The sequence below is a fragment of the Labrus bergylta genome, chromosome 23 (genome assembly GCF_963930695.1).
Source record: "Labrus bergylta chromosome 23, fLabBer1.1, whole genome shotgun sequence".
Lineage (NCBI taxonomy): Eukaryota > Metazoa > Chordata > Actinopteri > Labriformes > Labridae > Labrus > Labrus bergylta.
Window position 1 is genome coordinate 11,235,582 of NC_089217.1, and position 24,801 is coordinate 11,260,382.

General features: G+C 41.2%; 1 protein-coding gene across 11 annotated transcripts in view; it reads left to right on the forward strand.

Annotated features, from left to right (window-relative positions):
* Positions 1–3,576: 3,576 nt before the first annotated feature.
* The window catches only part of nrcama (neuronal cell adhesion molecule a), a 57,419-nt gene continuing 36,194 nt past the window's right edge, over positions 3,577–24,801 (forward strand). For 4 of the 11 annotated variants that reach the window (XM_065951130.1, XM_065951134.1, XM_065951131.1 and 1 more), the window contains exon 1: positions 3,580–3,785. The gene's annotated coding sequence lies outside the window, so the exon portion shown is untranslated. Of the gene's footprint in view, positions 3,786–24,801 lie in introns of all 11 variants that reach the window. The other 7 variants (XM_065951133.1, XM_065951132.1, XM_065951137.1 and 4 more) reach the window with 3 other exon arrangements.

The window sequence follows — 24,801 nt, forward strand, 5'->3', positions numbered from 1 at the left end:
TCGGATCGCAAACTAGAAAAAAAAAAATGGATCGTGCATCTCTAAAAAATATCAGCAGAAGCACTAAGGGGGAATTGTTATGAAACTACTTCTGTATATCTCCTGTAAGATGGGTCATGTCACTATGGGTGACAAATGGAAGGCCCTAACAGTGTGAGGGAAAACCCCAGCTGTTTCACATCATTGACATAGCTTTTTTAAATCAAGCTGCTACGTAAACAATAACAGTACCTGTTAGCTATCAAAGGGACATTGTCCTGCTATAGTATATCCTGGCCTGTGTAAACCTGTTTTAAAGTACACAATGAGTAGCTTTGAAGTAGATCCTAAGTTGTACAATGACACTTAACATGCAAAAATAATTTCAGGTGAATAAAATGAGCTGTTATTCAGCAGAAATATAAACAATTGTGTTTTAAAGCTCCTGGGAGTATTTCACAATCTGCAGCGGTATGTCCATAAAAAACAAAAAACCCACATCTGCCCATCGTCATGTCTCCTCCAAGAGAAACCGTTTACACAGTGCTGTGGTTCTCCGCAGATCCCTGCCAGTCGGTTAGCGTGGCGACACACCTGCGCACACAAAAACACAAGCAGTCACTCACACACACACACAAACACACACATCCTATTTGTCCAACAGCTCTGCATGAATGTCAAACAACACTGTCTGTGCCCACCACTTTAACGTCTGCACGGTGTGTGTGAACCCAGTCTCTAAGGTCAACAGAGAAGAGATCATCTTATTGTTTTTCTAAGTCACACCCATGGGCAGTAATGATGCATTTAAAAGCAATAAGCCGAAGCATGACTTAACTCTGCACTGCACACACATGCACGGACGGGACACATTTCTATCTCATGTTAGATCATGTTTGTGTGAGAAGAGCCAAACTGCTTAAACTGCGCCTTGTTTTTGTCGCCATCACCAGACACGACATGACTCACTTGTGATTGCCCCTTGGCCTTTAATGAGTGTTACATGCATTTATCATGTGACAAAACTGTACATGTATACCCCCCCCCCTCCCCCAACTATATTTTACTAATTACTATAACATGCCTTAAGGTGAGCAGGGCATGAATAAGCCGTTGACCATAATCACACAGCAGCCCTCATGCTCAGAGCGGGAGACACAGTGGTGCTAATGTTTATTAAGTGTGTGTAGAATAAATTAGAATCTTATTTCACCAAAGAGAAGGAGCAGATTTGTGGCTAATGTGAGCCAGAATTGTTCGTAAGCTTGGACGACCTCCTAGTTTAGAAAATGTAAACTGTGAAGTGTAGGAATGCTAGCGTTAGCTGCTCTCTAAAAATAGCTTACAGCTAACCAAACATGTTGTTATCTTGTCATATATGGCTGGATGTCCCTCCAGATTTACACGATAACATTTCTTATCTGTTTCCATTTCCTTGAGGGTAGAATGATAATGATTAAAGCTACTTTGTTGTGATTTTAAAACCAGAACATACAGCTTAACATTATTGAAGCATTTTAGCTTCTTCTAGAGCATGACACCAGAGACTTGTCTGCCCTGTACAAGGCCAACCTACTGTTTACATTCTTTACTGTGATACTCAGGGTGCAAAGATTCATCACCGCTCACTTTTAAACAAGGAGAGGGAGGGAGAAACAGTTTGGACTTGGTCTTGATAGTTGCTGTGTTTATGACAAGGTCCCCCACATTGGAATGAAGCGGTGTTCAATGGGGGAGTGATGTTCCCGCACTGCTGTTATGTGACTTCCACAGTTTCAAATAGGAGGCGCAGGTTGGACGGCCTGTAATGATAATGTGAAGTGCGGTGAGTCGTTTGACACCAAGCCACGTCTGTATGCATGGACCACCTGTTCTCGAGTGATGCCAGAGCAACACCCGTGTCTCCTGTTGCTGTGGAAAATGTAGAACCCTGATGTATTTTAGGGGTTTTTCAGCCATCCCACTGTGCATATAAGTAAAAGTTGCACATTCAAAACTTAAGCTAAGTGCTTAAAACAAGGTGCTAATCTGAAAACATGTTCATTTTTTTTTTGTAAAAGCGTAATACTTAGTACTTGGGACAATTGGAGTCATTTACTATACTACACAACTGAAATTTGTATTTAGCGTCAAACGAGATTGTGACATCCTGCTCATAACATTACCAAATGTAACATCTACAATTCAGGTAAGCAGTCTATGAGCTTTTGATCTTAACATTGCAATCAGGAAAAATAAATAAAACATAGGAGCAGACATCATCTTTTCTGTTTCGTCAATTTTGTTTCAGAATATGTTTGTCAACATAAAATATTTTTTTTCTGGCAGAAAGGAAAATGTCTTCCACAAGCCGATTTCTTTCAATGGTGATGATGATGAAGACCCCATGTTGGATTGTTCCGATCTTCATTCTTCAATTAAAAGGTGTTGCCTACATATCACCTCACATTCAGCAAAAAAAACCACCCAGACTTTGTTCTAGTTTGATCTGAACACTGCGGTTGCCAGTCTGCGTCCTGAACAACTTAAAGACACCAAGGTCTTCATTTGAAAAAGCAGCCTGACACACTTTTGTTGTTTTGTGCTCTGCATGATGCTTCTACATTTGAGCCAGATACTCCAATGTAGATAACAGTTCATAAAGATAGAGGAGTCAATGTTAAATTAGTTTATTCAAAACAATTTAGAATCGTGCAATGCAATTCTAAATATAAGAAGTAAAATGAACCTGGAAGATACGGAAATCATATTCTTATTATACTCATGCAATACGTGAAATAAATATACATCGAAAACAGGACTACAGGTAAAAGTGTTGTAAACAAGCAGCATTATAATACTATTCTGAAGGGTTGTGTCCCTGTCTGCAGGTCCCTCTGCTGCCACTCATTAAAACGGGGTCGCTGCTGTTGCTATTTTCTCTTTTCTTTCTTTCTTTTTCTGCACCAGATTGGCGACAATCGACAGATAGTAGGAACATGTAGAGCTCTCACTCTGATGTTTTCTTCATGTACCAGAAATATAATCGCTTGGATGTTTGAGTCCTCTCATTTTTCTCAAATGTTTCTTGGACAATAATACATTATTCAGTGAATGACCGACAATCCTCTCTATTTGAAAAAAACAAAAAAACAGCCAACTGTTTACCGAGGCAGTAACGTATTTTGGACCAATAGCTATTTTTTGGAGGATTGCTATTTGCTTATAAATGTACAGTAAGTTTTTTATTTATTTATTTAGTTACTTAATACATTTGTAAGTATATAGAAAGGTTGTGTATTGAACATCCCTGCATTGTGTTAACATAGAGCAAGACTCAACATTTAAAGAATAGGCCTTATTGATATAAGCTATCTGTTTTCACATAGACTACTAGTAGCCTATGTAATGTTTCTGAACTGTAACATTACTATAGATTCATAATATTGTGAGACTAAAGAGCCCTCTAAATAGGCCAGCACGTGTAATGAATAGTAAGGAAATGCCCATGTGAAGTTTCGCTCTAAAAAAGGCCGGCCTGGTTTTTCGTCGACGAGTGTGTCATGCTCTCACGTGCATAGACGATCTTCGTCGCTGCTGGTTTTGACAGCGGCGGGGGAGCTGGTGAGGAGAGCGGAGGATCCGTGTGGACCACAGCTTGCTGCTGCAGCGGCTGAGTGAGGGACGGACGCACTGGCCGGGCACAGTCCCCTTCTCTCTCTCACACACACACACACACACATACACACACATACCTCATCCTTTTCTACAGCATCAGCACACACTGAGTGGCGGGGGAGGAATCGGGAGCCGGTTTGCAGCAAACAGTGAGTTTTTAGAGCCTGCTTTTCTATATTTGTTTGATTATGATGATGGTGATTGCTTTGTGTTTTCTTGTCGTTGCTTTCAGTATCACAATCACAATAATGGTGCAGTGGCTGTGTAAGGTCGGTCTATTATTATTTTTTTTATCCGCCACAGCATCCCGGTGATGTTGCTTGAATAGGGCGACCAGGTGCAAGTAATCCAGCAAATATGGAGGCGCCTGACGCTGATTGTCGTGTTTTTTTTTTTTTTTTTTTAAATCCGGATTCTGCAGAGCATCAAAGGCAGACCATTGCACCCACTGCACTGTCTGCACGCGCTGCATCTATTGCTGCAACCATCGAAGCAACATGAGGGAGGGAGACAAATGTGCTGATCGGCTGTTGTGTTGAATGAAGCGTCGGTTTGTGCGTATTGTTGCTGCCGGCCGGTGCGGACAGCAGGCCCCGCAGCGCAGAGCGGATTATCTGATGTCTGCAAGAGATGCTGCCAGATGTAGCTCAGCTCCTGAAGCTGTCAAGACAGGTCTGCTTACCTCAAGGCAGCAAAACCCAAGGCCCTGTTTTAGGATGTAAAGATATGTGTGCAGGTGTCTACTGATGAGTGAGGTGACGGGGGGTTGGTCTTCAAAAAAAAATTCATTGATTCTTCCATGAAATAAATGAAAGGGTTCCATGAAGGATTTTGGCGTTTCCCCCCCTTCATGATGCTGTCCTGCACACGAGTCTTTGTTTTTCCACATGAGGGAAAGAGATCTTTGTTTTTCCTGATTTGAAAGGAGTGGCTTCTTTCAAAATGTGTGCTTTACATGCTTACTTAACTCAAAACAAATTCAAATAAACGAATTCATCTGGACTCCTATGAATTGCTTTGTAATGATACATTTATAACGGAAATAAGAAATGAATAAAAAAAAAAAAAAAAGCATGCATGCTGACATGTATGTAAATTAGAGTAAACAGAGCAGCATGGAGTTTGATAGTTTGGTTGAGTTTATTTCAACACAACACAGCTGTTTGGGCCAGAGTTAGCAATAGAGGTAAAGTGTGGTCCCTGTAAAGGAATATAGGCTATCGTAAAAAAAAAAAAAAAAAAACCATTCCATTTAAAAAGTGAAATAGATACATCACATAAATATGACATAATGCTGGAGTGGAATAAGGGCTGTCTTTGTGTTTGTTTGTGTGTGGAAATATAGAAACTGTACAGGTGTTAATGTGCTCACGACTCACTGGTTTGATAGGTGACATGTAACAGATGCTTGGTTATATTGATTTCAGTAAACAGTATGTGACCAATAGGTTTGACAGAAGAGGAAGAATCATAGTCATGGTAAGAACCCCCTGCATGATCATAGAAGGGAAAGTGTGTTATTATGCAGAGGCATGTGTTAATGTATGCGGTAACGTCTTCTATATTTTGCTTGAACACTATTTTATTCATTAGGATGTGTTGAAGGAGTGTCCCAGAACTTTGTGCAAATAATTCTCTTAACCTATATCGTGAAGTCCTCCTGTCCTCATTTCTAGATAATGTTGAAGAATTATGCAGGATTTGTAGTTCTGCTGTGTCGGTGCAAACGTGGAGTTGTGCTCCAACGCTGGTATCAGACTGGTAACCCACATTCAGAACGTTCCAGTCAGCATTTCACACTGTGTTCTCGTTCACAAGAACAAGCGTGGATGCGTCAATGTCTCCCTTTCTTTGTTGTTGTCAATCCAGAAAAACAAACCTTTGACCTTTTGATTGAGGCTCTCTGCAGTTCTGACCTTCTTTCGTTCTAATGACTGAGGAAACCATGAGAATAAAAACAAGGCTTGCAGGGGCGCTGGTGGCGCAGTGGTTAGTGCGCGAGCCCGATGTACAGAGGCTGTGGTCCTCCAAGCGGGCGGCCCAGGTTCGAATCCGACCTTTCCCGCATTTCATTCCCCACTCTCTCTCTCTCTCGCCCTGATTTCGGACTCCTTCCACTGTCCTATCTCTCCAATAAAGTCAATTTCTTTTTTAAAATAAATAAGATTTGAACTGGTAACCACATGTTTCCAATAAAAACTAAAAGTAAGATTAACCCATTGTGTACATTTCCAAGTAGAGCCGTGCAACAATAGAAGTGATTCCCTGATTATAACACGTCACTGCAGGAAAAGCACAGGTGTAATCAATCAGAGTAATTATGGGGTTATTCCATTAAGCAACATGAATAGAGCTGAGTCATCGTTAATGGCATTAGTAACACCTGTGATCTACTACAAGTCAAAATACCTCCAGTGAATGCGTCTTTTCATTCATAGTGGCTATTATTGAATATATGTATTTGTCTATATGTCCTCATACATCACATAGTGCCGTTTCCCGTCATGGTATGGCAGGTGTGTGTTGGCACCACCAATGCTGCGGGCAAGCGAGGCCCCGGCTTGAGACACGTCCCCTGACTGTCAGCGTCGCAGCCAGCACGGAGCCATTACTCACTCCAGATGCAGTGTCATCGTCACTCCACCGCTTCTCGCCCGTTTCTCCACGGCCCATTAGACATGAGTCAGGTGATGGAGCTCATACTACAGGGAGAGAGAGAGAGAGAGAGAGAGAGAGAGAGAGAGAGAGAGAGAGAGAGAGAGAGAGAGAGAGAGAGAGAGAGAGAGAGAGAGAGAGAGAGAGAGAGAGAGAGAGAGAGAGAGAGAGAGAGAGAGAGAGAGAGAGAGAGAGGGTGGGGGGAGGGGGCTTAAGGTGCATTCTCATTCTGCTCACTGCCACCTTAAGTGATGACACAATTTACAGAGCAGGGAGATGCATAATGTTGCTTTTCAGGCTGTTTGAGGATCAGAGGTGAACCTGTTTCAGCCATGCGAGATTGCAAACCGTAGCATGTGACAATTTAGTAACTTTAAGCTGCTTATCCTATCTCTATCTATGACATCTTGTTTGAAGAGTTAAGTCTCTTCCTAAAACATGCAGATACATTACCATACTGTTGCATCAGTCTTTAAAACGTTTAAAAGGCAGTATTGATATCAGTCAAATATTATGCTTGGTTATAAATGACTGAGCTCTTGGCAGTTTTGGGCCATGTTTTTAAGATGCATGTTCAATGGTTTATGCAGTTTCCTGACAAATTCTATCACCATTTTGGCCTGAAAACATCTGTTCCATTATCAGGTACTGTCTCAGTGTCTGTCTTTGTTCTTTGAAAGTGGTTTGGTTTGTAAAAAAAGTGGAAACATGTCCTTCAGAGAACTTCTTTTGTCCAACAAACAGTAGAAAATCAAATTAAATTTACTTCACAATCCGAGAAAAAAACTGTGCAAATCTTCTCATCTAGGTTTCATCACAGTGTCTTGTTCTAAGATACATTTTACAATCTCGGAAATGTCAGAAATACTGAAAAATTCCAGGTCATGTTTGTAAGATTTTGGTTTTGTCCCTTAGTCCATGCCATCCTTGAAATACGAGGCTAAGCTGTAGGTCATTTTCCGGATGCACAATTGTCTTCCTGCCTTGTGTTTTTGTTACAATGAATGCTTTTCTGCAGTCATGGCTTTGATTGTCAGTCCCTGTGCTGCTGCAGGCGTCGCCACAACACGGAAACATTGCATCTTTTTTTTATTTTTTTATTCATCCCCCGAGGTTGTTAAGCTCATTACCAACATAAGAAACCAACATTGAAGTATGCAGGTGCACATGTTAATGAAGTCGTAATAGGAACGTCATGGGGGTTTTCTTCTGCTGGGGTATATCTATGAGAGCTGCAGCCAATTAGCATCATGGATTCTTCTTGTGTATGCTTTGGGTTAATAACATGAGCTCCCTGTGGTGATGATTGGGGCATACGCTGTCCAAACATGTCCAGCTGTACCCCTACACCCTCAGCCTACAGCTGGACATGTTTGGGTGGCTGTTTCATTAAGGGATCGGGACACTTTAAATTAGATGGCTAAAGATTGATGAATTGGAAAATAAGGGGCAGATTAAAGCCGGGCCTGGAGAGCGACACTGTGATTCCTGAGAGAGCAGATGCTGTTCTTCTCTATGCCATCCATACAAAGCAGATGGTTTTTTGTTGTTGTTTTTTTCCCCCCTTTCCTATTTTGGAAGATGATGTTATGTCTGGGAGATGGGAGAGACCCAGTTCTGCACACAATGAAGAGCTAAGTGTAAGCCAGGCATGATTCTTGCATGAGAGTTAAATGTCAGATTTGATGTGAGGTTCTGGGTTCCTGAGGATAAACAGCCCTGGATTCTGACAATTTTACAGACACAATGAAGAGATGCAGGCAATTAATGTTGTACAAATGGATTATGAAATCAAATTAATTTGCAGTAATACATGGAAAACTATCGTACCACGTCAGTACAACAGTAAAAGACAGTTTCCAGTCATTAGTTTTACTTGTTTAGGGTCACTTATTTTGATGATCTGATCAGGAGAGGAGATAAGAGAAGGAAAAGTAGGAAAGGAAGGGGGTAACAAATAAGGGAGAGGATGGAGAAAGTAAAGGGAGGAACGGTAAAGAAGACAGTGGAAAAAAAGTAAAGGAAATAAATGAGTGAGGGGAAGATTGAAGAAAAGGAAAGGAGAGCAAATAAAAAAGGAATGATGAGGAGGGAAATAGGACACAGGAAGAAAAGTAATGGAAGGTGAAAATGATGAAAGGAAAGAGGGATAGGAGTAGACAAAGGATAGAAAAGAAAATGAGAGAGGAGGAAGGGGAAATCTTTAAAGAGAAAGACAAGGAAAGGTAGGAAAGAGGAAGAGAGAAGAGGATAAAGTTAAAGAAAAAGGAAAAGCAATAGAGAAACCCAAAAGTCAAATGGACTGTAAGGAGGAAAAGAAGAGAGAGGAGTAGGGACAGAAGAAGAGATAAGGGAGGGAAGAAGAGGTGAGGAAACAAAGGAAAGAGGAGAGAGGAAATAAAGGAGGTCTTAACAGAGAGAACAGTGAGCAGTGGAATAACGATAGAAGAGATAAACGAGAGCTGCAGTGTAGCGGAGAAGAGTAGAAGAAGAATGAAGATCGTGCTGCTCCAATCACCAGCTGTGCCGCGCCACATCTGAAGTAGAGCAAGAAACTGGATATTAATAACAGTGGACGTAGCATGCTGTTCCTGTTCTGCAGACACACACATGTGCAGACACACTCATGCTAACAGACTTTTATGTACACGCAAACGTGACACACGAGCTTAAAAGGTCAATCATTCAGCTTCTTCTTCACCTCATCGTGTCCTATCATGCTGCGCATTGGCATCAAACACAATGTCGTCAGTTAGGTCTGAGTCTGCTCGTGGGCCGCAGATGAGTTGTTTGTGTGGATCAGGTGGGCGACAGATGGGGCGAGTGGGTGAGAGCTAGAGAAGATGCCAGACTGGTAGTAGCTTTCACTTTGCCGAGCTTAAAAAAAGAAATATCCGCAGATTTTGTCTGAACAGGCTGATTTAATTTTACATACCGAGCCATATGCAGCCAGAGATGATTTGTTTTCTCTCTGTGGTTTTATTTTAGCGACCATGACAGTGATTGTTAATGGTGTTAAATCCATGAAAACACAGAACTCTTGTTGAGTTTTTGAAGCGGATATTTGCGGATGATGTGCCGTTAGAGCCTTGTTGCGATACAGAGACGATCAAGAGCTGATTGTAATCCAGATTTGACAAGACGTAGCTGGTTTTGGCTCTTTGTTAGGAAAAACTGTCAACTCTCGACTAGAATCAAAGGCATATGGTCTTGTAGAGTACAGCATTGAGGGAAACAAAGCAGCAGCATGTTCAAATCCCATTGGTGGCTGGCTTAATTCATTGTACAGTATAAGGCTTAAAAATATCAACCCCCAACCAAGCAATCTTTGTCACAGCTGTAAAATGATTAGTGAGGATTTGGGTCAAAGAAAGCCATTAAAGCGCTGCTCTTATCACACCAAACATCCAATTGGTTCTAGCGACCAGCATCACATGACTGGTTTGAACCAACCAGCCGGAACACTTATCTTAAAAGATGGGCATAATTGAATCTGGCTTTATTTCTCATAGGTAAAAATCGTCCTCCCCCCCCTGGCTAAGCGGTTACTTTGATGGGAAATACATCTTAGAGCCTTCACACATGGTTCGTAGTGTGTGTAATTATGTATTGCTTTATTCAGTTGGCCTGAAGCTGAAATGTCCCGACACCAACACAGGATCCGAATGCTTCCTGTCACCATACTGGTGTCATTTTAGATTCCATGTCCTATACCTTGTACAGACAGTAAATTGTCTTTTGGCAAAGGTTGTCACTGGTATTGATAAATGTCTATGCATTGTGTCGCAAAAGTTGTGCTTGGGGGGCAAATGGAGGTTTGGAGGTCTTGTTGTGTATTTGGGGTTCATGTTTTCTGTGCTGTTTGATGTTGGCCGAATGACATTACGGAACAGTTGGTTGATTTCCAGTTAATGTGTCTGAATAATTCCATGTGGGATGGGTCGTGTAAATGCCCCGACACGGAAATAAAACATTCATTCATTTTAGTTTCATTTAAGGGAACTCCTTACTAGTAGGAGGCAACTCAAGCAGTAGCTATTCGGATGACCCATTTTATTTGGAATCTGCTAATCGTAAATATACTGTATGTTAGGTTGCGGGAAACAGCGGATTCTAGTTTAATGGAGCCTGCATGTGTCCTCAGTCCTACTCATCTGACCCTAGAGAGATGGTCTTTCTGAAGGCCAGGCCGCCCTCAGTAAGAGCCCTCTTATTTCGCTAAAAGAACGCCTTTGTCGAAAAGATGAACTGCCCAGCAAGCAGATGAGGAAGATGGAAAACAGAAGCAGATCTCAGTGTGGAAAAGTCATCCATCAATTTAAGATGGGGCTGTTAACTGATAAACCAATTAAAGGCAGACAGATCCTCATGTTTATGGGCCTTGAAGAGAGTGAGTGTCATACAGTATCTGTCCTGTGAGAGTGCTTTGTTTATTCCAACTTTTATTCCTACTTAAACTCTTATGAACTACATGACCATGTTAGGAACTGTAGTGTAAATGTAAAGCCCCATTTCACACAGATTTAAATAAAGGCTGACAGATCCAGGAATCTTGTTGAACCCATTTTATTGGACATAAGGCATGACCCGATACAGTCCCGGCTATGAGTACTATGACTTATCGTAAGAGGAAGTCATATCATGTTTGTTCTTGCTCAGCATCATTTGATGCTTTTGGATGCTGGCCCATAAATGTCAATGGCGTTTCACATCAGTGATAAAGCCCCACCCTGCCACTCTGTCCTCTCTGTCTCTTTCACCTCTAAATCTGCTGAGCTGGCTCTTTTTTTGGGCTGCTACATCCTCTGCATTGTCCTATCAGAGCCAGGCTGCTTTAGTCACCTTGCCTTTTTGCTCCCTGATGTAATGCCTTCATGGCTGCTGGCTTAGCACTTTAGCTTATTACATTTATGAGATATGACCGAAATACACTTCAGTTGGAGACGGACATGTCTAGGTAGGTGTGAACTTAAGACAAATAAAGCTTATTATACAATAGTTTTCATAATTCTTCTCAAGTTATTTCCTCTAAGTTTTAGTTATTCAGATCGGCTTTGCAGGAAACAGAGTTCCAATGATCCTCTCCCTGAAACTCTGCGGCTGGCGGTGATCAAACGAAGGGACAGATTGTGATCAGGACATTTTCTACCAAATTAGCTTCTACCTCTGCGCTTCTGATGTCTGCTCTGTCAGGAACAGATAACCCTGATGTCCCCACTCAGATCGCTACCACACACACAGTGGTGATACTCGCAGAGCTAGATTGAAATCAAACCCACTATCTGCAAAAGAGGAGAGCAGACAGGTAGGGCAACTAGAATATGTAATAGCTAACATTTGCAGTCGGATATAACCTTCAAAATAGATCTTCAAAAGAGGTGAATACATTCTGCGAGGGCTGCAAGGTGGTGTAGTGGTTAGAGCTGTAACCTCACAACAAGAAGGTTCCTTCCTGGTTATTCCTGGTTTGAATCCCTGTCGGACATTCTGTGGAGTTTGCCCTTGTGCATGCATGGGTTCCCTCCCACAGACCAAAGACTGATTGTTTGGTTAATCGGTGACTCTAAAATAGGTGTGCATGTGAGTGTGCCTGGTTGTTTGTCTCAGTATGTTGGCCCTATGGTTGACTATATTGACCTTGCCTTTGCCCAATGACAGCTAGGATCGGCTCCAGCTTCCTAAACAGGATAAGTGGTGGCCTACAGATGGATAGATATTTTCTAACCCTATATTTCCTGCCACCATGCAAGCAGGAAATTTAAGGCACCCCTTTGTAATGCAAAATTAACAGCCTAGCTTAGAAGAATATACTGAATCTGTCTGTTTATGCACATCTTCTTGTGCTGGTACACAGATAATGAACTGTTTTAATGACTTGGCCTTTATCCATACTAGTTGTGTCGATACAGCCACGTGCTAACTAATGAATGTCTGTTGTCCCACGCTGTTTGTGTAAGGGCATAGCAAGGTTGGAAATTGTCTTTAGTAGAGACTTGTTTTAACACATATCTTTCTTGATGTATCATACTAAGAAAATCTTATGCCAAGAAAATTGCCTTAACCCTACAATAATTCATTAATTTGACCACTTTGGTACAAGGGCAACAAGCTATAAAAACAATCAGACATATTAGCATCTGATGAAGTTGAAGCGACTAACAGCTTGGCAAAAAGTGGCTTATGTCCAGAAGATATGTAGCAGCATTTGATCGAAGTCCCGTTCCTGGAAACCTGCAAAAAAAATCTATCCAATATTCAGTCTTAACCCTTTGCTCTGTTTTGGTTCAGCTACAGATACATTGGTGTCCTTATATAGCAGCTAAATGCTCCATGCTAGCAGCTAGGTGTGTTTGGCATGTTGTGCTGGGCTTGTAGTGTAAAATTTATTATGTTCAATAGTGTTTTTATTTTGCGTAGTATTCCTGCCTGATAAAAAAAAGACACTGAAGAGAGTGAATGGAACTGAGGTTGGTGAAAGAATCAACTCAGTGCAGAGTCAGGTGTGTTTATTGTTGATTGGCTTTGATTAAGAGCAAGTGTGGGGAGCTTATATGTTCTGCTGTGCTTTGTGCTGACTCATTGTCTCCCCTTTGGAGGTAGTGAGAGGATTGTCCAATGGTTTCTCTTAGTGTGTCGCCTGTGTCAATCTGCATGAACACCAACAAAAGCTTTTTGTGTGTTTGCTCAGTCTTGCAAGTCTCAGAGTGTATCTTGTGATGCTGGGAAGTTTGTTTCTACGCCAGCATTTTCTGTTCTCTTTTAGGCCTCCCAGGCAGCCATTGTGTTTTTGTTAGGGTTTTTGTAAAATCCAGTTTTATGTCAGCTGTGATTAAGTCATTATAAGTGCATTATTTAGTTTAGGATGCTCAATAATATTTTTGTTTCTCCTCTTCCATGTAATCGCTTGGGATTTTCTTGTGGTTATCCCACTTGGATAACTTTGAGACACCCCCAGGTCTGCACATGCACCCCACTTCAACCTTTCTTAACATGCAGGGTCATAGTAGAGTTTTTTTTTTTTGTCTCGACCCCCAGCTCCCGCAGTTACATGGCCGACGTGTTACTGGGCAAGACACTTAACCTGCAGTTGCTCCCACTGCTTCTCCAGTGGCGTGGGAATGTGTATGAATAGGTTTAGTTTATACTGATGGACATTTTCCACAGCAACCTCTGCCATCAGTGTGTGTTTGAGGTGTGACCTGCGGTGTAAAAGCGCTTTGAGTACTCAGAAGACTAGAAAAGCGCTACACAAGCTCAAGTCCATTTACAATTTACATGCATTTAGCTTAATATGTTGACGGCTCCTGCTGCCTTGGTCAATGATTCTGACTCTGCTCTGTTTGTCATCAAGGTTTCATTTAATCGTTCATATTGTTTCTTAATCTATGCGAGTAAAAGGTTCAACGGAGTAGCTGTCAAAACACAAATAATATATTTTTTTTCTCTCTACCTGATACAATTCTAAACATATATATATATATATATATATATATATTTTGATTACTTTTAATCAGTTCTTCAGGTGTACAAGTGTATTGGTTTTTTGGGTGGAAAAGCAAAGGACACATTTTTTTTCCCATAGAAATAACAAAAGCAAATATTCAATTTCACATGCACATTCTTTAAATTGTAATAACTTTCATGCAAAGAAGGACAGGCTGTACATGGCTCTGCACTGTTTGCACCCCCTCCCCCCTCCCTATGTCTTTCCCACATTTTCCCACCATATGCACTTTGCTGGTATTGACCCTCAACCCACTCTGTCTCTCCTCCACTCGCTGCTCTGATCCATGACTCACAAAGCTCATTTAACCTTTGCCAGTGAAATGCAACCAGCTCATCTGTTCCACCCACTACATGATGCAGTCCATGACTTGCATCTTAAAACCTAAAATAAGATGCTCTGCTAGAACATGCTCGCAATGTACAGAGTGAAGAAGAAGAAGAAGAAGAAGAAGAAGAAGAAGAAGAAGAAGAAGAAGAAGAAGAAGAAGAGAAAACTGGGGTATTGGTGTGATATGTATCAGTGTCTGTTCTAGAGTAAAAGGAAACCTCTTCACTTTATTTAAGCCACTCATCCACTACAGCTTTGTGATATATTATTACCTGCAAGAAATCTAAGCTACAAAAGGCCCATTAATAGCTGGAAGAGCAGCTACTTTTCTAAAATAGGTATCACATACTTTTCCCACGATGGTTTTCTCCGTTTACAGTCGCACACACGAAGCCCCAGATATCAGGTGTCCAGGGAGTGTCCTGTAACTGTTGGATCACATGGACTGTTAGTTGTTTCTTCAGTAGGGATACAGTTTACTCTGTTTATCAGTCTGTAAATACATTAGTACTTGACTTTTACAGCCTCTCGTACCTTTTATGATATATTAATAGTGTTAAAAATAGAAACACTTTGATGCCGGCCTAATGCATTTTATGTCTCCCAAACTATGAATTATTTCATATCCATACATTATTCTTTACACTCAACTCCTCAGAGGTCGATGTAGTGCATCTGCCTTACATTATAGAGTACAATACATAAATTATCTTTTCTTTGTGTTAAAGAGGCTGGCTATAATTGTAAACTTTCCAGATGTTGTAGCAGTGACCAGCCTGCTCTCAAAAACATGTATGATAGAATTTGTATCTATGAACATCTTTTCCAAGAATCACAACTTGCAGCAGCATAGGTCCATAATTTCCAATAATGTTTTGGGTTTCACAAGTTCACAAATAAGATTTATTCATGGTTTTCTTTGGTGTTAATTAGAGTTTTGGGGCTGTGAGTCAGAAAGAAAGCATGATCAATGTGTCAGCTTTAGCTTTAATGTTGCTTTAAAAAAAAAAAAAAAAAAAAAAACTGCTACTCTTCTTTCATAATGCAGTTCTCCTGCTTTGCGCATGCTGCAAGATATTTTGGAATTTTCATCTTGCCTCATGACGATATTTTGCAATACTGGGAAATGGATTAAACGGATTTAATCAGGTAGCATTTACTACGAATCCAACTACTTTACACAATATTATTTTCCTGAATAAACACCTGCAAACATCTGAAAGTGTCTGAAAAACAATCACTTTGGGCTTACTGATTGTTTGGGCTGGGTCCCTCTAGCAATGAGAGAGGGGTAGTGTTTGAATAATTGATAGCCTCTCAAATATAAATGCAAAAAACATGTCTCTTATCTCCTTGCTTAGAAGTGCTGCCACTGCTTTGGTATATCAAAGTCTGGCCAAAAAAATACTATACTGCACGATGAATTATTGAATGCTTCGCCCCGTCTTGTCACTTGCACTCAAGATCTTCTGTGGAGCAGGGTTGAATTGGGGATGATTTGGGATGGGCTGTGCTCGTTTTTGTCTGAGAAATTGGGTTGGCATATGGTCTCAAAATCAGGATGATGGTTGGTTTGTGGTTATATTTCTTTAAAGTGAAATTCCTTTTCCGCTTTCCCCTTTTCTCAATGGAATTCTGAACGAACATTGGCTTTTCTCGCCCTATTCAAACTATCAAGCACCCACATTAACACACACTGATTTTTGCTGTGGGTCAGGTATCACAAATCCATAAGCGCCAGCACATGAGCTTGTGTTGACACCCTTTTTATTGATCCCAGGATTAAGCTAGGGGGACCCTGAGGGCCTCAAAAGGAAGCCCCCCTGTTTTTAGCCAGCTATGTGATCCTTCACAAGCTTATTAACGAAGGCTGGACGGAATCGAGCGGGTTAACTCCGTTTATCTTGTTGAGTTAAAATCCCAGCAGTCAGATGGGCATTTTGTCAGACAGAACCTCCTCAAAGAAAAGGGGGATTCAGTTCCAATTATAGCCAAATTATTTTCAAGAGACACAGAGCTACTATCCAACTCAATACATCCTTTCTTTTGGGCTAAATCTGGCTCCTCCTTGAATTAGTTTTTTGGCTAAGAGAGAAGAGAGATTTGTATAAACTGAAACAACTTGTGCCAATTGTGACAGAGAGGAATTCGCTTTAACCTGGATGCAAAAGGAAATAGAGGTGAAAATTTCTCAAACAAGACAGACGCTCTAATAGACTAGTTAGTATAAAAGAAGACACAAATCACAGATGGAGTTGAGGACTGTCCCAATGTAAACCCAGAACTGCTTTGCTGCGGGGTACACTCATTAGCTCAGACAGCATCTGTTTTTAGAGTACCAAAGTGCTGAGTGGAGCCTTTGTATAGAGAAAGCTACAGCCTCTCTTATAAAGCTGGCTCTTTGCTGTGTGGCCCGCCACGAGCTCGGCACCAACAGCCAACAAGGCTGCAGAGCCCCGTGGGCCGCACTGAACAGCGTTAACTTGTGTGTGTTTGTGTGCAATGAAGAGGTTGAGTGATTGCAAACTGTAAGGGTTGGCTATCTTTGGTAGCATGGTGTAGCTTAACATGCATATGCAGTTTTTTTTTTTGTTTTTTTTACCCATAGTGTTACTCATCTTGGATCAGATATTCCAATTACTTTGAAAAGATCCACCACCAAGCAAGCGCTTATTTAAGCTCGAACTGCACTCTTACAGTTGACGATATTTTCGTTAAGAAATAGTTGCAGAAGAAACACATGCCAATATAGACAGTTTGTTATATGCAGGTCGCATTGTCAACCGAGGCTTATGAGGTTTTGGTGACTACTTTTTTGTATTGGTCGTCATAAATTAGTTTTAACTCTGAAGCCACACTTGTTATGCATTTCCAGGCCTGGCTAGCAATTATGTAAAAAGCTAGAGAGATAAACCTGATGGTGTCCTGATGGTAATATACACTCTTGCCATTTACTGCAATGGAATTCTTTGCTTATTTTTGCTAAATGCTACGCTATGTACACCAGCTAGTTGCTAGCTAGGGCCGTACATTTTTTGGTGCGCAGGAACAAAATACTGATGCGCTAACATTGAACAAAACTGTTAATTTGGGGCCTATAAATCAAACATATTGAGCCACAAGATTCTAATTGGCACCATAGAGCGGAGGGAAACTGTGAAGTCGGTTGATAACGCATCAGGGATTCATCCTTTTACCTTGAAACACTATCCATGTTGAATGGTGCTGTTTGATTCCTTTAAACATCTTTTACAAGCTCTAGTTCAAGTCACGTATACTCTTAGACTCTGTGATTTAACTGATTTAAGAGATGAACCAGTAGGTAAGGTAGTGCCTGGTCTAGGGAATGAAGGACGAGGTGTTTATTAAAGTAATTTGAGGACTGGTCAGTGATGGGCAGGTGTGAAAGAAACAGCACTCAAAATATTGATTTTTGTCTGTTCCAAAAGCCATCTAAGGGTATCAGAGGATTGGATAGATTTAGTGAGTCCTCCTCAGGGCTCAGATTTGTGTCAGATAATGAGGTTATTGGAACACGCACACAGAGTCTTTGTCTATCTACGGTGTCACAAATGTATCAAATTAATTAGCATATGAAGAGACATTTTTATCCGTAGGGTTTTAATAGTAAGGTTATTATATTAGCCTTTAGACTCTCTGAGCCGTTTAGACTGTCATGGCCCATTCTGTGGTTTGTTTTGTTCCCTGCATTTGACTGCAGGTTGATGTTGTGTCATTGTGAATTTGGATTATGAAAATCAGGGCAAAGGTGGGGAAGCAAATAAGGCTCTGGGTTCCATGTATGTGTGTGTACCAGTGAATCCATGGGAAGGAATTGCAATATATGGATGCATGTGTCCAATTCATGCTTCTGTGATTCTTCCACAACAAGGAAGCAACGACATCCATGCCTTACTGAACCGTGACAGCATCCAAATAAGTCCAACAACGCTGCTTCATTCTTGCTGCAAAGGTGTGGTCGTGAATCATGGCGGTCGTGTAATTCAAAGAGGGGGCCCCAGGAAGATTTGCACGTGGCTTCTGTCGCTTTTTGTGTCTTCTTTTGTTAGCCCGCAATATGTAGCCATGTTAGAAAAGTTGAAAGCTACAGAAGTGAAAGCCAAGCGATGGGCTATTGTGTGTTGATGACCTTAAGTGCCATATACAAATAAAAAGCAAAGCAGCGATCACGCGAGCCCTGGCGTCTGCTTAATGCTGCCGTTTTGATAGCGCTCTGTTTTGTCTGCCTTTAGCCCCGAGTCCTTTTTTTCAGAAGCGGACTGTTAACGTCAAGTCACACCAGTATGGTGAAGTGTATGTTTTTACATTCTCACATTCAACCTTGTGTCAACGCTGTTTGTGCACAGGCACAGATTATCACTTTTAATTCCAGTCACGCACATGCTACTTATTAACATTTCTTTGTTCTCCATTGTAGCCTGATGATGCCAAAACCGTTGACATCTTTTTGTTGAATACTTCTTGGAGGAAGTTAAGTTGCCTGCATAATCTTCATCATCAACATATATTGCATTCATGAAAGTAACTTGTAATACATTTATATAGACCTTAATTTAATATAGGTTTGATTCTCTGCCTGTTTTTTCCACATTTGCCATCAAGCTGTTGGACATACATTTAAAACATTCCTGCATCAAGGCAGCATTGTGTTCCAAATAGTCTTAACCAAGTGCAAGAAGTTGCTTGAACATAACTTTACTAATGTAAAACCATGCTTATTTGAGGTGGATAATGTAAATAATCCATTTCTTTTAGTATGTTGTGGACTTGAGTGTCACTGTGGATCTTCTGTGGGAGGAAGTGTTGTAAAAGAATGACACAGCCGTGTTTTACCTCCATCCTGACCAAACTAAAGTTTACCTTCAGTTATTATTGTTGACTTTCACACATGTAAGAGGCCTTTTGAAAGCTCCTGTGGACCATATGGTACCCTTTATGTTTTTGCTGATTTTTTATCTTATATTTTTTTTACATACTTAATTAATCCTGAGGGGAAAATCTGGTTTACACTCTGTTATTGCTTCTCACACACTTAGGCCAGAATCATACACATGCACAAACAGGACCTGTGAACATGCATTAATGGAGATGTTAGAGTGAGGCTGCTAAACACTGCTATGCAGGGAGCGCAGCAGAGCTGTTGAGGGTTCGTGCCTTGCTCAAGGGCATCTTGACAGTACTCAGGAAGTTACCTGGCATCTCTCCAGCCAACCTACCAACTTCCAGACTTTGGACTTGAACCTGTGACCCTCTGGTTTTCCAACCCAAGTCGTGAGCTACTGCCACGTTTGAAGTGTTTTCTGACTGAAAATCTCATCATGCCCTCGTCTTCACAGTGAAACATATCACTTTCTGTAAATCTTAGCCGTGTAAATGTCAAAGGCTGGTTTGGTGTGCTGTTAATCAACTCTAACCTGGGGGGCAGTGTTAACAGGTATTAAATATAACGTTATGGAAATCATCAATCTTCTTGCTGAAGGTCTGGTTTGCTTTTGTGGATCAAAGACACATCAGTATTGATTTCTATCTGTTTCATAACCAGCTAAAAACTCCTCAAAGGAGCTTAAATACTCGAGATACTTGAAAAGAAAAAGTAAATCACATATTTGAACTCTATGACCGTTTGAACTTTCATCATTGAGATAAAACCGTTTTCATAATCTTCTTCTAAGACTCGTCAATGCTTTGAATAAAAGTACGGTCTTACTGGTCTATTTAACTTCCTTCTTATCTTGGTTTAGGAATAGGGATCAAAAAGCTAAACCAGAGTTACTTCCTGCAGGACCCAGGGACCCATAAAAACCATTACCCATCAAATGTTTCCTGACACAGACGCTGCAACATGTTTCTTCCACAGATCACAACAAAGAATAGATGGATATTTTAAGTTTCGTACAGTAATACTAACTGCTGTAAATCAGCTATGTGACATTTTTAAATCAAACATTAGCATGTTAACAAGCTAAAATGCTAGCATCCTAAAATGTTTGAATCAGCATGGCTGATGGGAATGTCAGTGCTAGAAGCATGTCAGGAACACATCATAAACTATATATATTGGAAGGATAATATGGAAGGAATCCCGACAAGTGGGGAAAAAAGGAATATCATGATCTTTTGACAGAAACCTGACTTTGCAATAAATTACAAACAGACTTAGAAGCCCAAGGTACAATCAACCCTGAGGCCAGAGTCCAATAGTTGTCTGGTAATCCATTCATGTTGAGTACAGATTTTGTGTGGAAAACATTGCAGAAAATAGAAAGTGGTATAGTTTCACCTCGGTAATGTTTGACGCCATCTCCGTCTAAATCTTGAACTGTAACTGATGTCACATAAAAATATCATGTATGATAGTCTTTCACCAGGACATAGCCTGATCCACATCCACATTTACATGCAAACAGACGCCCCTGAGCGAGGCATAAACCAGATGAAAAAGAAAAACTGTCCTCTTAGTGTTTTTCCTTGATGTTTTCTAAAAATAACTCTCAGTAGCGTCATCGCCTGCCATCGCTCATCTCTACTTCTGATCTTCCCTCAGAGTGTCTCTGTAGTCGTGATTGCTGCAGGATATACCGACTCCACAGCTGTAAGGGGCTTTGTTCATGTTGTGCAAGACGAGCAGAGAAGTGAGAAGTGTGTGTGTTATCTTTTTCAGTTTGATAAAGCTACAATATGGCACTACTTTCTGTTCGGTTGCTTGTTGAAACTATTTTTTTTTTTTTAAAGGAAATACCCCATTAAAAAGGGTCCCACTAGGTGAAATTTGCACTGCTAAGCATAATGTAGCAAGTGTAATATGTGTTAGCTTTTGTGGTGTGTTTTAGCAGCTTTTGTGTTAGCTTCTTCATCACAGCTTTAGGACAATTCTTCCTTTTTTTTTTTTTTTTTTTTTTTTTTTTTACAGAGGAGTCCTAAATTAATGAGATCACAGAGAAATCCCTCTCCAGTACTGTTACTAATATTAGGAGGCCTCAATCCTTTCGTTCTTCTTTTGCAGTCAATATTAGACGTCTCCCTGGCATCCTATAGGTCTATACCCTCCACTGTTTGCCCTCCCTTGTCAACAGCCCCCCTTTTGTTCTTCCCGCTCTCATTTCCACGTTTCCATTTCTCATTTCCACTCTGCATCTGTCTCCATCTTTGTCTTTCCCTCGTCTCCCCCTTTTGTGTGTTTGTGTGGTTCCTCTGGGTGCTGGCTGCAGGGGCATTTTTCTCAACGTTTCTGACATGTCATGTCAACGATGGCCAAGCGTTGTCCTGGGGGGTGGGGGGGGGTTATTCTGCTGGACTCTCTCCATGGTAACAGGAGTTACAGTCTCAGCTCTTGGTGGATCTAGTTTCCTTGGCAATATTGGCCAACATCAGGCTTTAAAAAAGGATAAAGAGAGCTTCATAACTTCTGTACAAATCTCCTCCTGCTCCTTTTAATAATCTACTCGCTGTTGAAAATGTAAAGTATAAGAGCCCTATGTGGCATGCATCTTTACATTTTATCTGCTCAGTTTTCCTTTGATGAGAGTCATTTTCGGTTGTTTTGGAGATCTTGAGTGCTTTTCATTACATTCATTTTCCCATCCTCACGTCCTGTCTCCTCAATGGACCTGGACATTGTTCTACCACAACCATTATAAAGGATCTTCCAATTGCTTCAATGAAACCGAGATGAGACGAGGATGGAGGAGAGAGGAGGCTTCTGGAGGAGCACAGAGTGAGGATATGTCCTCCGCATGATTGGTGTGGAGAAATCTAACCTATCAGGCCACACCTGAGTAATTAAGAGTTCTGCAGCAGGCCATGCTCACTCCTTTTGTTTGCTGCAGCATGCTGAGCTGCATGACGGGGTGCAGACGACTCGTTGGGTTGACTGTATCAGGTGCACTGTTTGACTCGAAATCACCTACAGTAATTGCTAGGTTCATCACTACAGGTGGAAGGTGGAGGTCATCAGTACCTGACAACGTAGTGAAGATTTCTAATTTGGCAAATTCCTCTCCTCCCTCCTTGTGTCTCTTCCTTGCGTATCTCTTTCAATTCCTCGTTGGGAGGTGCTGAGAAATGAGGAAACATTTGTGAATAGACCCCTTGAATTATTTATCTCGTACCTAGCCCCAGAATTAAAAAAACAGTAAATAATAGAAATAGACCTAATTCTCCATTGGTGTAGCAAATAGCAATAAGGCATGTCATTGACTGGCCTATGGCCTTCTTAGTAAAAGACAATTCTCAAAGAAAATAACCAGAAACTACTCATTGTCATTGTCTCAAATGTATGGATGCTTGTCTGTTTAGGGCTTCTATAATAAAGGCTCTTTTTATCTTCATGATGTAAAGCACTACAGCAGAATACATCCTCGGGGCAGTGGCAAAACGGCATTTAAAATAGCAGACAATCTTTAAGCTGGTCAGAACTTGAGAATGTTACACAACCATCGCAGTAGGTTTAAGGATTACACTTTTCATTTGAAGTGTCCCACCAGGCCAGTGAGCCACTGTTGTGTAAGATTGGTTTGTTGGATTTTTATCTCCTGCATAGTAAGCCCAAACACAGTGCGTCTTTGCATGGGGCTTCTTGATAAAGGCAGAGAAGTCTTTCTTAAATCCATGTTTCTGAGTGCTTCTTTGTACTAAATGAGGTTTTCAAATCCCTGCAGTATAGCCTCAGACTCCTGTATTAACATAGAAATCTAACTCTCAGGCAGGCGTCTCGCTCGCTGTGACTAACTTAATGGAGCCGAGCGTCATATGGCGAGGTTTTTCATCTGCATCGATGTTGGCCAAAACTGCCCGTCGAATCAACTTTTTTTTCCCCCCCCAGTCTGTTTCGTCTTCTATTGCTCTGGACCTCCCACTCTCATCGACTCATCCCTGTCGCTCTCATGTTTCCTTCCCTCTCTCTCTCCTCACTCTCGCTTTCATACACTCCCCCAGTCTGCCGGGGCCGCACAACGAGTCTGATGATTGGATCCAATCCCCAGAGAGAGCTGATACCTGGACAATTCAACAATACACTCCCTCTCCGTCAGCTGCAGAAAGCTTAACAGAGGAATGCTACTTCCTACTGTTTCTTCATCTGGATTTATCTCCCTTGCTCTTACCGTCTCTGCGTGCATGTGTGACATTCATGAGGACTTCATCGTCTGCACTGTGTGGAGTCGAGAGGTAACAGTTGCAGTGGGAGAATTGTCCCTTTCACCTCTGCAGAGAGGAGAAAAAAAAAAACTTCCAGGAGGCTGTAAATCTCTTTGATTAAACCAAGCTCCCTCTGACTGCTCTTTCTGTGCAGGACTGGACTGTGTGTGTGTGTGTGTGTGTGTGTGTGTGTGTGTGTGTGTGTGTGTGTGTGTGTGTGTGTGTGTGTGTGTGTGTGTGTGTGTGTGTGACCTGTCATCTGAAGGATGCACACAGCCTGTTAAAATGAGAAAACCTTCAAATAGCCATGGTAACCAGTCTCCCATCTCAGTGTCTGTGTCCAACACCCATAACATAGGAATGTATGGGCTGGAACTCTTCAGTGGAGACTTCAAGAGAAGCTGTAAAGGTCATTCAGACACGAGCGTGTGGGATTTTTCTCTCCAGCAATGCCTCATAGCATAATGATATATTTTTCCTGTTTTTAACTTTACATTGCTACTGGTGTTGATACCATGATCTGTTTTTAACAAACAGAGGAGGCTGAAAACGAGCCTTTATATAAAAGTGCAAAAGGCCCCTGAAGAAAAATCTGATCTTCACATATTTTGGTCATTATTTTCAAAAGCTGTTTCCACCAAAAGAACCCAGGACTAAAAAGTTCCTCTCATTGTTGATCAGTTATCCATCACTCCCCACGACCAGGTCAGCAACTGTGGGATGTGAAGTAATTGTAAAGTCGGCTATCTGACAGTCATCACACCTCTTCACTCTACAACTAACTTCACCACAATTCTAAACATACTGCTTAATTCAACTGTACCGGTGTGCACCGCTTTCTGTCTGTGTCACTCTCTGTTAATGCTTGTGTTTTGATCAACCCAGACAGGAAGTCAGACACAGGAACACATAGCGCATCCGGGCCAATCTCATCTGTCATGCAGGCAGAATGCGGCAAACATGGTTTGCAGTGACACCTGCATGTTTGAGCAACGTTTGAGATGCGCTGTAGAAATGTTTAAGTAATGTTGAGCGAGTTATGCATGGACTTACAAACAGAAAGAGAAGTTAATTGTTGATATTTGAATGTATATCAGCTACTTTGTATCATATAAAACACATGCTTACTGTGTCTGTATTTAATTGAATTTAAAGTATCAGCTGGTGGTTGGTTGTGACAACATTCTGTAGCTTATCATTGGCCCCTTTCTCTCGTAATATCATAAATAACCTTTTTTTTTTTTTTTTATCAAATCTGAAAATCGATCCATCTGTTACTCAAAACCCTGAGATGATCTGAATCATGAGTTTTGTGATCCATTTGCATCCTTTTTGTTTCCAGCAAGTCTAAAGACCGGTAAAGACTAAGGTGAGACATCACGCTGACGTGTGATGCTACGACTATTGAACCAATCAAAAATGTCGATGACTGCACGTCCCACCCCAAAGTCCCTTTTTTTTTTTGGAGAAGAGAACGTTTGGGACTTTATTTCGACCTTGTTCTCTAAAGTGTAAGCTCA